Genomic DNA, 15036 nt, shown 5'->3' on the forward strand with positions numbered 1-15036 from the left:
GACAGATGAATGGATAAATAAAATGTGGTATATACACACACACAGACACACACACAATGGAGTATTAGTCAGTTATAAAAAGGAAGGAAAATTTGACCTATGCTACAAGATGGATGGATGGATGGTGAAGACATGTTAAGTGTATGTAATAAGCAAGGCTCAAAAAGATTAGAACCTCTTACATGAGCTTCCCAGAGCAGTCCAATTCATAGAGGCAGAAAGTACAACGGTGGCTGCCAGGGAATGGCAGGGAGGAGGAATGTGCAGTTAGTGTTTAGTAGGTACAGACTTTCAACTGTGGAAGATGAAAAAGTTCTGGAGCTGGATACTGGTGATGGGTGTACAGCAGTGTGAATGTACTTAATGGCACAGACCTGGACACTTAAACATGGTTAAAATGATAATTTTATTATGGATATTTTACCACAGTTTTCTTAAAACTCGATACAGTCATACCTCAGTTAGGCTATGTCAAAAATGTCCTCACATTCAGAGCTTTGCTTATGTTTTCTACACTGTCACTACTGCCTCAATGAAAGAGTGTTCTTTGTCAGCTGCCAGGATAGTTAAAATTTACTTCAATTCATATGAAGTAATACATTTAGAACTCAGTGGTTAGACTGAAAATTATCTCTAGCCTCTAAGAAGGGAAGCCAAAGCACAACAAACACATGACCGTTCCTTTGGGAAGGAGACATCTGGTCTCTTCTATACTGATCATAACCTCCACGCTAATGGAGCCACCTGCTGTGTGCCCACGGTTTCGAGAGACTCGTGTTAGTTTACTAGTAGTCCATTAAGTAAAATTACCCCCAAATTTAGGAGTATTTTCTGCCAAACTTACAAAACAGAAGATAAAACCACGTGTCAACTAAGGAAGAGAAGCTCAACAAAAAGGTTAGAGAACAATTTACTTATTAGCTCAGAAGTGAGAGAAGTAAGAATAGCTTAGATATCTAAAATCTTCCTTAAGCAAGCCATGAAAAGCACACATAGGTAACTCTATATAATCCAAGCTAATAGCTGATTTCTAATTTATTTCTATTTTACTGTGGAACAGAGTAACTGATGTACACTAATTCAAAGGCAAAAATACTGAGACACGAAATGAGACTAGGTCTCTCAAGGCTGGACCCTGTCATGGAATCCGTGAGGCCTGGCAAATGCACAACACACGCGCTGTGATTGCCCCTTCTCCCCCGGCACAGCAGACGCTGCTCATGAATCGCTTGTGAGCCTGAGTGTGGCCTCTCCCTTCTTCCGACCCAGCACCCCAGGCAGTTGCTATAATCAATGGGATCGGCACCAGAGGTGAAGGCTTGCTTGCCTCCCCAGCACCGGGGCGAGAGCAGAAGAGAGATTTGGGGTGGCCGTGAATCACACACAGAGACGATCCAGAAGAACCTCTGCTAATGCACGGAGGATGCCACCACCACAGGACAGATTTTGCAACACCAGTTGCTACGTGAGTGGAAACTGAATCTGTTGCTTTGAAGTAGCCACCTCTCCTTCCGGAAGCTTGTTTTAGACATGAATAAAGATCCAGGCAAGCCCTCGGTGATATCCTAAACGGTAGTTCTTTGAAGACAGAGCTTTTATCCTTGATAGGATCGAAGAATCAAGGGGCACGACTAGGGATATGCTCTTGGAGTTTTGTTAGAAAAGTGATTTGCTGGTAAAGAAAACCTTCCCCAGCAGCAGAGGAAGGTTTCTGGATTGGCCAGCCACTCACCCCGTCTCTCTGATCCTGCTGCTCCCTCCTGGGTTTTACTCAGACCACATCCCCACCCGTTCCTAGAAAGCAGCTGGCAGAAGGCAGGGTGCAGAGAAATGGAGGCAAACTGACAAAAAAGGTTTTCAGAGATAGACCTAAACCAGCCTGTCATGGCTACTGAGTGGATCTGGACAAGCAATGGGAACTGAAGTGCAGCTGTTTCATGGTTGTACACGGAGGTGTCAAGACCACGGCTATGTTATCCAGTCAGGCCATTCCATAAGAGAGGGTAGTTTTATTATTTTTGATGTTTTATTATACTTCCCCCTTAAACATGGCCAATTTCATAAAGAAGCCCCATTCTTTATAAGCGAGGCATCTTAGATTACATCAGGTCAAAACTATTTAACAGACTAAAGGGGGAAAAAAAGCAATAAAGACACATTTTAAAAAAAGAAACACATTTAGCGCTTACCATGTGTCAGATATTGGTAAAGCTGTTTATTGATATTCTTATCTCTTTTCCTCCCAGCAATATTATCCGGCTGGTACTATCATGTCTCCCAGTTTACTAAGGCACAGAGAGGTCAAGTAAAGCTGGTAAGTAAAAGGAGCAGGGTTTGAATTCATGCAGTCCGGTTCCAGAGTCTGTGCCTGTACCCGTTACACTCTACACAAAAAGAGGGTACTTATGCTTAATGATCCCCAAGTGTGCAGGCATTATGCCAGCTAGGTGTTCTGCATGTGGTGTCCCACTGGTTCCTCCAAATACCATATGACACTGGCTTAATCTTCCCCTTTTAGAGAAAAAACTGAGGCTCAGTGAAGTTAAATAACTTATTCAAGGTTACACAATAGAAAAATTGTAAACACCAGTTATTTATTAGGTACAAACTACATGCCAGCCAATCTGCCATGTAGTCTCTCTTTAATCCTCTCTACAGCCCTGTAACGTAGGTATTAATTCATCCCTATTTTACAGCTAAGGAAAATGAGGCTTAGAGAGAGGTTCGGTAACCTCATCAGAGTCAGATCAGTAAGAACAAAATTTTAACCTCAGACCAGTCGAGTCCCACATCCCCAGTTTTTCCCCTTTGATGCTGCTGTAAATAAAACTTTATGCATAAGCTATGATATGCAAGGCATTATGAGGGGTACAAAGATGATTCAGCTCCGTTCAATAAGTTTGCAGTATAAAAAAGGAAAAAGGGCTGCTACGCAAATCACTATAACTTCCATTCATCTATTCCTCAACTATTCATCGAGGTCCTTACTATCTGTAGGCACTGTGGATATAGCAACCAACCAGATAAAAATCTTTGCCCTCCTGGCCTTTAACAATCTAGAGAGGGACAATAAACAGATAAATGAGTAAAAGATACAATATGCAAGCTAGTGATGTGCTAAGGAGTAAAAAAAGAAATGGGGGGGGGAGCAAAGAAGGGAAACTGGGGACATTTCAGCTAGGGCAGCCGAGGACGCTGCTGCTCTCTGCTAGACCTTTAGACAAGTAGCCGGCCTCCATCACTGGGACAGCCAACACTGGCCTCCTCACCTTCCCAAACAGGCCACAGGGTCCCTGGCCCTCCTGAGAGCCACGGATAAATCTATTTTCTCACCATTTCCTTCAAGGCTGGTACAATTCGGCTTCTGTCAGAACACCTTTATCAATACTTGGCTTCAATGACACTGCGCGATCATGCTTCTCTTCCTACCTCACCTCCCTGACCTGTGTTGAGTCTACTTCTCCCTGCCACCAAGCTAAACAAACAAACACACCCCAAAACCCTATGGCTATCACTTGAACAACACCCTTGGTTTTCCTTCTGACTATAAAGCCACTCCTTGCAGATCGCATCTGCTGATGCAGGTCCTGTGATCACATCTGTAAAACGGGGACGTGATGCACACTTCAGCCTCATGACATCACCTCAGCTACAGTGCCCAACTTCCAGCCCCTTACAGACCTCTTTCCTGGATGTGTCCGAAACTGAACCCCTAACCTCTCTGAGGACATGCCTCCTCCTCTATCTGCTGCTTCTCATTTTCTGTCACCCAGTGAGTTTTCTGTAACTCCTCCCTCTCTCTCAATCTTCAAACCCAATCAATTTCCAAGATCTTTAGATAATACTTTTACAGTTTCTCTTGATCACATCTCCTTTCTATTCCTCTGCAACGGCTAGAATTTCCTCATCTCTAAAGTAGGCTTCCCCAGGAACGTCTCCAACGTGTCAAGGTTCCCCCTTTCCCTACTTATCCTAGGATCAGTATCAAATTTCAGTGCCATGGTCCCTTCACGTTGAACTTGGGCATAGAAATCACCATACAGTAAAATCCTCAAATCACTGAGGATTAAGCGTGATGAGTATTAACAACCACCTATCACAGTTCTTAACATGCAGTAGGGACTTAAAAAATGTCAGTTCTCTTATTCTTATTCCCTGTGAAATCAAATAGGGATCTGGCATTCAGAGGCCTGTGCAATCTATGTAGTTTTCTAGGTTTTCCAAGCAAATATTCCTCTAGCTCTGTGGGCTCAGTTCTGGCCAAACTAGAGTGTCCAGTGTTCTTAGATTTGACACATCACTCGTGTAGTCCGTCCCTTTCTGTTGAGAGTGAGGTGTCCCCCTGCCATTCTCTGCCTCTCTAAACCTTACTATCCTCCAAGGTTCATCACCTCAATAGCCACGTCCTTCTGAAGTCTCCCCTCAGCTGTTCATACAAGAGACCTTTCCCTATCCCAATCCCCCCAAACCACCAACTGAACTCTAATAGCACCTTACAGTCAATTTATAAATACGTATCGATCATTTGATATGTGCCAGGCAATGTATCAGAAACTGGGGACACAAATGTAAAAAACTACTATGTTCTTTGTATATCACGGTTATTGTTAGCTATGTACTTATTTTACCCTAAGTATACCCTAAGAAGGTGGCCCAGCACTCTGATGTTAAGCTCTTTGATGTCAGAGTCTGTGTGTTGCTCATCTTTGTGTTCTCTGTGGCAGTTATTATGATGCCTCGGTAAATAATATAAGCTTAAATTGTTACATTTGATGGCACCCATAACAATTCTGCAGTATTTCAAAAACGTTTTACTCCAGAGACAATTAAGGGGTTTAGAGCAAAAAATTAACTATTACTAAAACACATATGAGAAAAATTACTATTATTTGTAAAATTTTAGACAAAGAAATAAGTATTACATAGTAATTGGGTGCATAACAGTTTACTGTGATTTAAATACAAAGCCAGGGGCTTCCCTGGTGGCGCAGTGGTTGAGAGTCCGCCTGCCAATGCAGGGGACACGGGTTCGAGCCCTGGTCTGGGAAGATCCCACATGCCGCGGAGCAACTAGGCCCATGAGCCACAACTACTGAGCTGAGCCTGCACGTCTGGAGCTTGTGCTCCACAACGAGAGAGGCCGCGACAGTGAGAGGCCCGCGCACCGTGATGAAGAGTGGCCCCCGCTTGCCATAACTAGAGAAAGTCCTCGCACAGAAACGAAGACCCAACAAGCCAAAAATAAATTAATAAATTAAAAATACAAAGCTAGGATTAGAATGAAGAGTCTCAGACTATGCCCAATCTTCAAAGTCTAAAGAATATATCAAAGCAACAAATAAATAAGAATAAGGGCTTCCCTGGTGGTACGGTGGTTGAGAATCTGCCTGCCAATGCAGGGGACACGGGTTCGAGCCCTGGTCTGGGAAGATCCCACATGCCGCGGAGCAACTAGGTCCGTGAGCCACAACTACTGAGCCTGCGTGTCTGAAGCCTGTGCTCCGCAAGAAGAAAGGCCGTGACAGTGAGAGGCCCGCGTACAGCGATGAAGAGCCGCCCCCGCTTGCCACAACTAGAGTAAGCCCTCGCACAGAAATGAACACAGCAAAAATAAATAAATAAATTAATAAACTCCTACCCCCAACATCTTCATTAAAAAAACAAACAAACAAAAAAACTTAAAAAAAAAATAAGAATAAGACAAACTCAGTAAAACCCTCAATCCTTGTACTAACTTTTATTACATACTTCGGTATTTTGTTATTGAGTGGAGATCCGCCATGTTAAAGTTTTATGACTGGTACAAACTATGCCATATGTAAATGAGAAATTAAAACGCCTGAATAAAGGACAGATTCACTGCACTGGGTCCCTGATTCGGGAGTTAAACACAAGACCTATTAGTCAGAGGGATAAGCCAAATATAAAGTATGAAGAAAATCTGACAGAAGACATCTACTCTAAGTCATTCCTTTGTATTCAACACCTCTACTGAGAAACAGAGTTAGAACCATAGCCCTCCTTTAAAAAGCTATCTAAAACAAAAGCAAATAAAGTCAATTCTCCAGTAGCTTAGATATTATAAACGTGTGAATACATGCTCAGAGAGTGGAAATAAATCTTAATATTTCAAAAATATTTCTTGACCCTAACACCTCCAAAGGGGTAAGAGTTTAATGAGGATTAAGGGCCTATCTATCCTTGGTGCTGAGCTAGGCACCATACCTAATCATTTTCTTTAAACAAAATAATGAAGAAAAAAATCAATAGCTTAAATGTTCAACTTCTAGTGTTAAGTTTCCCAAGCACTATTATACAGTCAACCAAGAAAATGAATGAGAAGTACACTAACATGCACCTCCCACTTTCAAGATACCAAAGGCTGTCAATTTGTTTTCCATAAAAACATAGCCAATACCACTTATTTTGATAGAAAAAACTATTCCTTAGAAGTTCCTGGCTAAAAAATGATTAACAACTAAAAATATTTACAAAGAGCTTAACAAAAATGAAAAGAATCACTGTTACTATTGAAACATGAACTAGTGAATGGACATTTGTCTGGGAAAAGCCACATTATCTGGGTTCACATGATAGGTCATCATAAAGATAAAACAGCATATTACATTTTGCTAACATGACAACATGCTTTAACAGAAAAGATGAAGGAATGACAAAATCATGTGAAATGTTCTCATTTGGAGGGAAAAGCTTAGGATATGGCAAATAGTGAATATGATGGCAAAACACTGCAGTGAAATTTGAGTCTTAGTTTAGTAAAACATGTAAAGTTCAATTAAGAAATACTTCAGTACATACAGCAGGTATTATGAAATAATTACAGCAAAAGAAATTAGCAAGCACCTAAATATCAAAGCTTCAAATTAAAGTGATTTTAAGCACAGTTAATGTTTACTGAGTGCTTAGTAAGTGCTAAGCCCTTTACACCCATTATCTCATTTAATAACAACCCTAAGAAGCAGACATTTATCTTATCCCCACTTTACATTAAGTGTCAAAGCTTGGATTCACACCCAGAATCTGACTTGGTTCTTTACCTACTACAATAATATACATTGTATTAACATATATGTATTAACATATGGTTCTTTAACCGTATAGTAGTGTACACTGTATTAACTTTCATGTAAATTTAATGATCAATCACATACACAGGATAATTAACACGCCCAATCCTCTTGTAATACGGGAGTACTCCTATGAATTGCTCAAATCTATACATGTTTAAGTACTTCTACATAAAGAAGAAGAGAGAGGCAAAGTAGTGACACTTGGTTCCTGACGTGGAACAAAGAAACCAGGGTCACTCTTTTTGCAGCTCCTTGAATAACAGCCCAGACAGGGGCATGGCTGGGATGCTGTGGGAGGGATACATCCTGCCTAACAAACCATGGTCTCTCAACGCACTGAATACGCAACTTTAATAGGCTTATACCAGCCTGGGGAGAGAAAGAGGACAAGAAGCCAGTGGGTAAAAGCACAATCTAGCTAAGGCAGTTGGCAGCCAATATGGGAAGAGAACGCCTAAGAAGGCTGCCTTAATTTCTGCTTTGATCCAAAAGAGACGGTATTTCTTTTTTATCTTTAAGGAAGTGGAGTAGTGAGCAAGGAGGGCATGCATTCTGCGGTACCATCATTTTTAGAACCATCGTTTTTATATATACAGTACCACCATTTTTAGAAAAAAGAAAAAGCCATATTTATGCCTCTTATTTTATTTATTTATTTTTTTTGTGGTACGCGGGCCTCTCACTGTTGTGGCCTCTCCCGTTGCGGAGCACAGGCTCCGGACGCGCAGGCTCAGCGGCCATGGCTCACGGGCCCAGCCGCTCCGCGGCATGTGGGATCCTCCCGGACCGGGGCACGAACCCGTGTCCCCTGCATCGGCAGGCGGACTCTCAACCACTGCGCCACCAGGGAAGCCCTATGCCTCTTATTTTTTAAATCACTAGTTAAGGTAAGCCTATAGTTTCTACCACTAATTTTAGCATTTTCCTTTTGTTCTAAAAATCAAGGGTCAGTCAAATTCTTATTTCTAAATTAGGGCAGTCGACCACACAGGAGTCTACCAAGGATTAGCTAAAGGTCTGAAAAATTTTAATAGTTTATTAAAAATAATACAAATACACATACACGTATCTACCCAGAAGTCAAACTGAACAACTCTACCAACTGAACCAAAATATATTTGTTTACATTTTTAAATGGAATAAGGCAAAGTATACATCCCTCTGGCTCAAGATAAATACGTTCCTAAAATATATATAAAATGTTTCTCACCTACCAAATACTATTTTCCTATTAAATCACATGATTTAATACGTTTCCTTCAAAAAGAAAAACCACACTGATGGGCTGAGCTAAAAATCTGGAGAGGGCTTCCCTGGTGGCGCAGTGGTTGAGAGTCCGCCTGCCGACGCAGGGGACACGGGTTCGTGCCCCGGTCCGGGAAGATACCACATGCCGCGAAGCGGCTGGGCCCGTGAGCCATGGCCGCTGAGCCTGCGCGTCCGGAGCCTGTGCTCCGCAACGGGAGAGGCCACAGCAGTGAGAGGCCCACGTACCACAAAAAACAAAACAAAACAAAACAAACGAACAAAAAAATAAATAAAAACCTGGAGAAATCTAAGCACATGCCTAAGAAGTATGTATTCCAACAGGGGCCTGCAAGCCATCAGCTGAGTCCCAATGGTTTAGGTCGATTACTAGTGAAAATCAAAAAACAACTGAAAATGAGCAGAACCTGGCAGGAAAACGACTGATGCTGACCCCTCTCCATTCTGACCAACTTAAACTCACGCAGCAGAACCACACAGACACAAATGATGATACCTCTCTCTTCCCTTAACAGAGCCCATTACTTAGGGTCAGGATTGCATAATCAAGATGCACAAATTATATTTTAAAATTCATTATGAGAAAACTAAAAATATTTCATGGAGGTATATTTATCAGAAGCTAATTCTTTAACTTTCTTTCAGATAATTTTAAGTGCCAATATAGCTGCGACACTCACTAAAGGGTATTCTTAGGTTCAACTAAATATTCACACTCAAAACGACCATAGGCAACACCTGGCATCAGTCTCCTGAGAAGGATACAGGCCAGAACAGGGCTTGCCAGCCAGGGAGCATTAGGCTCTACTCCGCCATGGAAGTACTTCCACCAGACCAAGGATCAGTTCCACCCTGGATGGGTGCAGGAGCTGCCCCTTTAGATGTTTCCTGCTCCAGAGAAGCCAGTATCTCTTTTAACAAGTTCATAGGCAAAGCTTCCAAAGTCCCTGTGGGGGAAATGCTTGTTTATAAGATTCACTGCACCCAGGGAATCTCAAAGCTAGGGCTCCCGCATCAGGTATTTGTATTTCATTTATCCTCCTATTCAAGATGCAGTTAACCAATCAGGGGTCATTTTTACTGAATATAATGTTGCCTAGAATCATAGTTGATATACAGTCTTATCAGACTACCAAAGGAACAGAGTTAACCAAAAGTTAAAAATGCCCACCTGAAGTATCTCAATTATATCAATAACTCTAAATCAATATAAAAGGGAATTCCCTGGCGGTCCAGTGGTTAAGACTGCACTTCCACTGTAGGGGTCCCGGGTTCGCTCCCTGGTCGGGGAACTAAGATCCCACAAGCCGCACAGCACGGCAAAAAAAAAAAAAAAAAAAAAAAAAAAATATATATATATATATATATATACATATATATATATGTATATATATATATAAAAAACATAGCCCAATAGAAAAATGGGCAAAATGTATTAACAGGCAGTTCAGAAGAAACAAAATGGCCAATGTGTAGTCTCAATAGTAATCAGAGAATGTCTATTAAAAGTAAAATGAAATACCATTCCACACCCTTAACACTGTCAAAAATTAAATCTTAAATCGCATATTTTACAACCCAGCAATTACTCTCCTAGGTAATACCCCAGAGAAATTCTCACATGTACACAAGTTGGCATTCACAAAAACGTTTGCTGCTGGAATGCTTACAAGTGCAAAAAATTGGAAACAACCTAACTGTTCGTCAAGAGGAAAATGGACAAATTGTGACATGTTCATATAATGGAATGCTGTACACTGGACTGACTTGCAAATACATGGACATTATCTCAAAACAAAGTTACAAGAAGAAAGCAAGTTGCAAAACAAAATGGGCAGTGTGAGATATTTAATCAAGTTTTACTACAAAATGATACCAAATATTATAAACAATTAAAAACACAAAGAGTAAAAGTAAAAAAGCAAAAATAAAAAGCATGGGTACAATAAACAACAACCTAGAAAGCAGTTATCTTTGAGAAAAGAAAGAGAATGCTATAAATAATCCAAAGAAAAGGGGTCAAAAAAGTGTTTTTTTTAATTGGTAAAGAAGAATAAGCATTTAAAATCCAAATAAGATTTTATCTTGGTAGTTCTCGATCAGGAAACACTACAAGACACTGGTTCTCTTTAACTTTAAGACGATCATTCTATTTGTAACTCTATTTTTTTTGCATTGAACTTCTCTCTTTCAATCTACTGACTGCCTTTTTGATGCCAGGACCCTCGGTCCAGTTGGGACGCAGCGCCCACTGCTCTAGACCAAGCCTTCGTCTCCCACTCTTCTCCTGGCCTCTGGCCTCCTCCTCTCCATTTCACCCCCAAACTCACCCTGTGCACCAAGAGCAAATCAATCACCATAAAATGTCACTTTGGTAATCTCACTCATCATATCCCGAGATGTAAATCTCTGATGGCAGCCACTGCCTGGAGAATGAAAGGAAAAGGCTTTTAACCCAGCGTTTAAAGGCCTCCGAGTTGGCTCAACGTGTGTCCTCTATTCCTCCTCTACACAAAGGCTTCTCTGGCTTTGCTCACTCCCCTCTCCTGCTCTTTGTTCAAGCTGTATCTCTTGCCGAGAATGCTACACCTTCACCACCTCTCTTCAGGTATCCAAATCTTAGTTGTCTTTCAAGGCTTTGCAGCGTGTTTTATCTCCCCCATAAACCCCTCCCTAACCAATGTGCCCTAATTTGGACTCATTTGTTCATTCAAATACTTACTGGATGTAGGCATGTGGCAGGAGACTTAGCTCTGGGGGCACTCGTGGAATGCCTATGTATACTACACGTGAATTAAAAACTGGTGGTCCAAGGGCTAACACTCCGCACTCCCAATGCCAGGGGCCGAGGTTCGATCCCTGGTCAGGGAACTAGTTCCCACATGCCACAACCACGGGTTCGCATGCTGCAACTAAAAGATCCTGCATGCTGCAACGAAGACTCAGCATAGCTAGCTAAATAAATAAATAATAATAATAAAAAAATCTCGGTCTTTTTGTTAATGTTTATATGTCAACCTCAACTATGCTACAAGCTTCTTAAAGGTAAGGGATTCATTTTTCTCCCACTGAGCAACTAACTTTGTAGTGGTCAGAGTTCAATAAATTATCTCTGGTTAAATGAATTTTGAAATGATAAGGTTATATCACCTAATTTTTTGACCCAAAATAATTAACACTTATCCTTGGAGCTTTGAATAATGGCAACATTTTCTTGTGAAGTACATATCTAGACAACAAGAACAATGGACTTGGAGTCAGAAGGTCTTGTTTGAACTTAGGCTCCACTACTTACTACCTCTGGCCATAATACTCTCTCTCTCATTAATCTCCATAAAATGAAAGTATTCATACCTATCTGAGGAGACTTTCACAACTGTTATGAGGAATAAGTAAATTAGGAAAAGACCTATGTTGTTTACTATGTAAGAAGAGAGTCTACCTGGTTCCTCAGAAGAATTATTAACCTCTGTTATAAATCCTTGCTCTCCTGCTTGCTAGAGCTGCCCATATGAGAAGCAGCTGGTCTTGAAATCAATTTCTACAATTTGGAGTCTGCCCTTGTGATCTTCATTTGGAGCCCATTCTTGGAACCACCATTTGCCCTCTGTCCTGTCTTAATATTTAAGGCCCATCTTCCCCTTTGGCAGTGCCACAGACCCACTGCCCCGCTATTTCAGTTACCGGTCTCAGCTCAATGAGACCCACACCTGCAAGCTAATTTCCAGTAGACCATCTAGTCTATAATATATCCTCTAAATTTACTGATACTCAATATAGCAATTTTTATATGATATGGCAGCAAACAGAAATCTGTGCATTCAGTTTGTAAGCAAAAATCTTACATTAGGCATAGTTTGACTACTTCTTTCTAAATCTTTTCTTCCTGGGTCACGTTTCTATACCACAATGCAACACCTAAGTAACCACCACATAATATCTAAGATTATGGGCTCCAGTGCCAGACTAGTTTAAACACTGGCTGCGCTAGACGTGTTGCTTCAGAAAAATTATTTCACACCTCCGTGCCTCAGGTTCCTCTCCCGTGGAAGAGTACCACCAGCACCAACGCCACCAGCACCACTACCTACCTCCTAAGGGCTGTAGTGTGAAATGAGTCAGCACAAGTACAGAACAGCACCTGATACGAATGCTGTACAAGTTCTGTACTTTTCAATAGGTGGTAACACCAGTTACTGGAGGAATAAGTATCGTTTTAATGCTTTAACAGTAAGGTTGAGCAAGTATCTTTCTGGCGAGGAGGTCCTTTTAAGCTTAAAAAATTATAGGTATGATATTATCAGCTATCTACTCAGTTTATCTATAAGGATACATTTATAAATAAATTTACTTATAATTTCATTCCCAACAGGTTCATTGTTTTTATAAGAAAAAATGTTCCCTAGGGAAAAAATGTGAAAAGGAGGGAAAAGTAAAGAAAGAAGGGAAACACTCATATTTCTACTATCTGAAGATACTATTTAACAAAGATTAACAATTTTTAACAAAACATAGTTTTAAAAAAGTTGTATAAAAATGAATCCTACCATTGTCACCTAACAGCATCGCAAAAGTATTTTTCTTTATTATTTCAGCCTTTGAAAATATTATTTAATAGTACCATAATATTCCAAGTTGAGTTCATATATTTCAAAGCAAACATAGGCAGGCTTTTCTTGTAATAACTGCAACCAATATACAAAATACATGTATTTACATTCTGTCAACCTAAATTCATCCTCAATAAAAAAAATTCATAGATATGCCTAGGCTGAAACTTAAATTCTCAATCAAATAGCTTAGGGCGCCTCAGGTTATACATAAGGCATGTGTTACATACAACGCATATTCACGGAAACCCCGATCACTAATTCCACCACATTCAACATATACCACCTCTGACTGACTAACAGCAGCCAGTGAAAATGTCTCATTTACAGAAACAATCAGGGAAGCATCATGGTTTGATAACATGAGCCACTGAGCTGTGAAGGTGAGAACCGGGATTCAGGTCCCAGCACAGCCCATAAGTAACCATGCAACAGCCAGAAAATTGTTTACTAACTACAGGCCTTAACTTTGAAGGAATTACATGATTCCTAGGGTCTCTTCCAGCTCTAAAACAAAGATGCTCAGAAATAAAGATGATCACAGTTCCATCACCTACATGCAAATCATCTGTCCTATTTGACAGATGATTCTTACTGATGGAAATCATATCCTAATACCTGGAATTATGTTCAGTGCTGCCCCAGACAGCCTGCGCTTCCTTGCTATGTAAATTTTCTTTAAAACTAAAAAATTACAATAAAAATTCTACTTTAGTCTTTCCTGCCAGCTTGGCACCCCTACCTCTTTTTACAACAACAACTAAAAATAAAAATTAAATATTTGTAGTTGCTCTCGCTGAAGAAACTTTCGCTTCTGTGGTGCACAAGAAAACTTACTTTGAAATCTGCCTAACCAGCAGACGACAATACTGTCAGTTCAAATAAATATGCTTGCATGGTTAACAAAAAAGAACGCTGTACGAAATCATGCTTGAATTCATTTATTTTGAACACATACCTAAGAGCAATTAGCTTAAAGATAAAGACAACAATGATGGATTACCTACCCCATATTTATTTAAAATAGAGTACCTGCTTTGCAGGAGTTTTCAAAGCAGATTAAATTAGCAACTAAAAATCTATGAATGCACTCCAGAATGCTAATTTTGTTAATATTCTGTTTATTTGTAATATGCAGCAAAAGGGAAGAAGTATGTTGAAAAATATATCCTGGCCCATTAAAAAAAGCAACACAGGCATATGCTTTTTTAATTCTTTAGACATTTCCTTAAAGCAAGGAGGAACCCTCTCTTTGCCAGCTTTCAAATAAACATTCACTCCTGGTCTTAATTATAAACAAGATGCAGTACAGTAAATGACAGGTGTGTGGTGTCTTTCTCTTTAGTTAATAGAAAATAATACACTCAAAGAAATGGGGCAAAGTAAGCACCAGAGTACTGCCAAGGAGACTAAGCTTATTAACACTAATTTTTTACGTTTCAACTGACTAAACGTACCTGTAATCGGTACCCTGGTTGTAAATGTAAACTGCTATGCTTATGCAATAAGCAGTCATTATGTGCTTTCTTTTGTGTTCTCTAATGGGAAAACTGGGAAGGTCTTTCCCGTTTTTAAGTTAAATGTTTTAATAAAGTAAGATTTTTAGGAGAACAAATACTCAACTTCTTACGTTGTAAATTAGTAAAAGCTGCTCTCACTGGACTTGTCTGTGTAGAAACTACAGTGATTAAATGCTTTCCAGAGCTTACATGCTAGTGCTTTCAACATCAAGAACTAAAACCAGGATCATGTCAGCGCTCTGTTCTGCTAAGCTTTAGACAAAGGGTGAGCCACGGCGCAGTGGGCAGGCTCTGGCCACGCTGAGATGCGCAGAAACGCCACAGCAACCCAGAACGACCAAAGACAGTCTGCTTCTGACCCCATGTGCTTGCACACTAGCCCAGAACCCATGTGTTTGCCAACACGGCTTCTACACATTCAGCTAGCAGAACTTATCCTCTCTCCTGAATCACTGCCTAGTCAAGAAAGTTCCTAGCTGAAAGCCCTCCACTCTCCACAGGAGAAGGTTCAGACAGATTCTAGGAAACTGGAACAGGAGATTGGGAAAA

The 15036-nt window shown here is 40.5% G+C and overlaps 1 protein-coding gene across 10 annotated transcripts in view; it reads right to left on the minus strand.

The window, feature by feature from the left end:
* The window catches only part of NCOA2 (nuclear receptor coactivator 2), a 271124-nt gene that overhangs the window by 133487 nt on the left and 122601 nt on the right, over positions 1 to 15036 (minus strand). The window contains exon 1 of one of the 10 annotated variants that reach the window (XM_033843183.2): positions 10688 to 10711. The exons of the other annotated variants lie outside the window; for them this stretch is intronic. The gene's annotated coding sequence lies outside the window, so the exon portion shown is untranslated. Of the gene's footprint in view, positions 1 to 10687; positions 10712 to 15036 lie in introns of those variants that run through there. 10 annotated transcript variants of the gene reach the window in all.

Source organism: Tursiops truncatus, chromosome 17 (assembly GCF_011762595.2).
Source record: "Tursiops truncatus isolate mTurTru1 chromosome 17, mTurTru1.mat.Y, whole genome shotgun sequence".
Lineage (NCBI taxonomy): Eukaryota > Metazoa > Chordata > Mammalia > Artiodactyla > Delphinidae > Tursiops > Tursiops truncatus.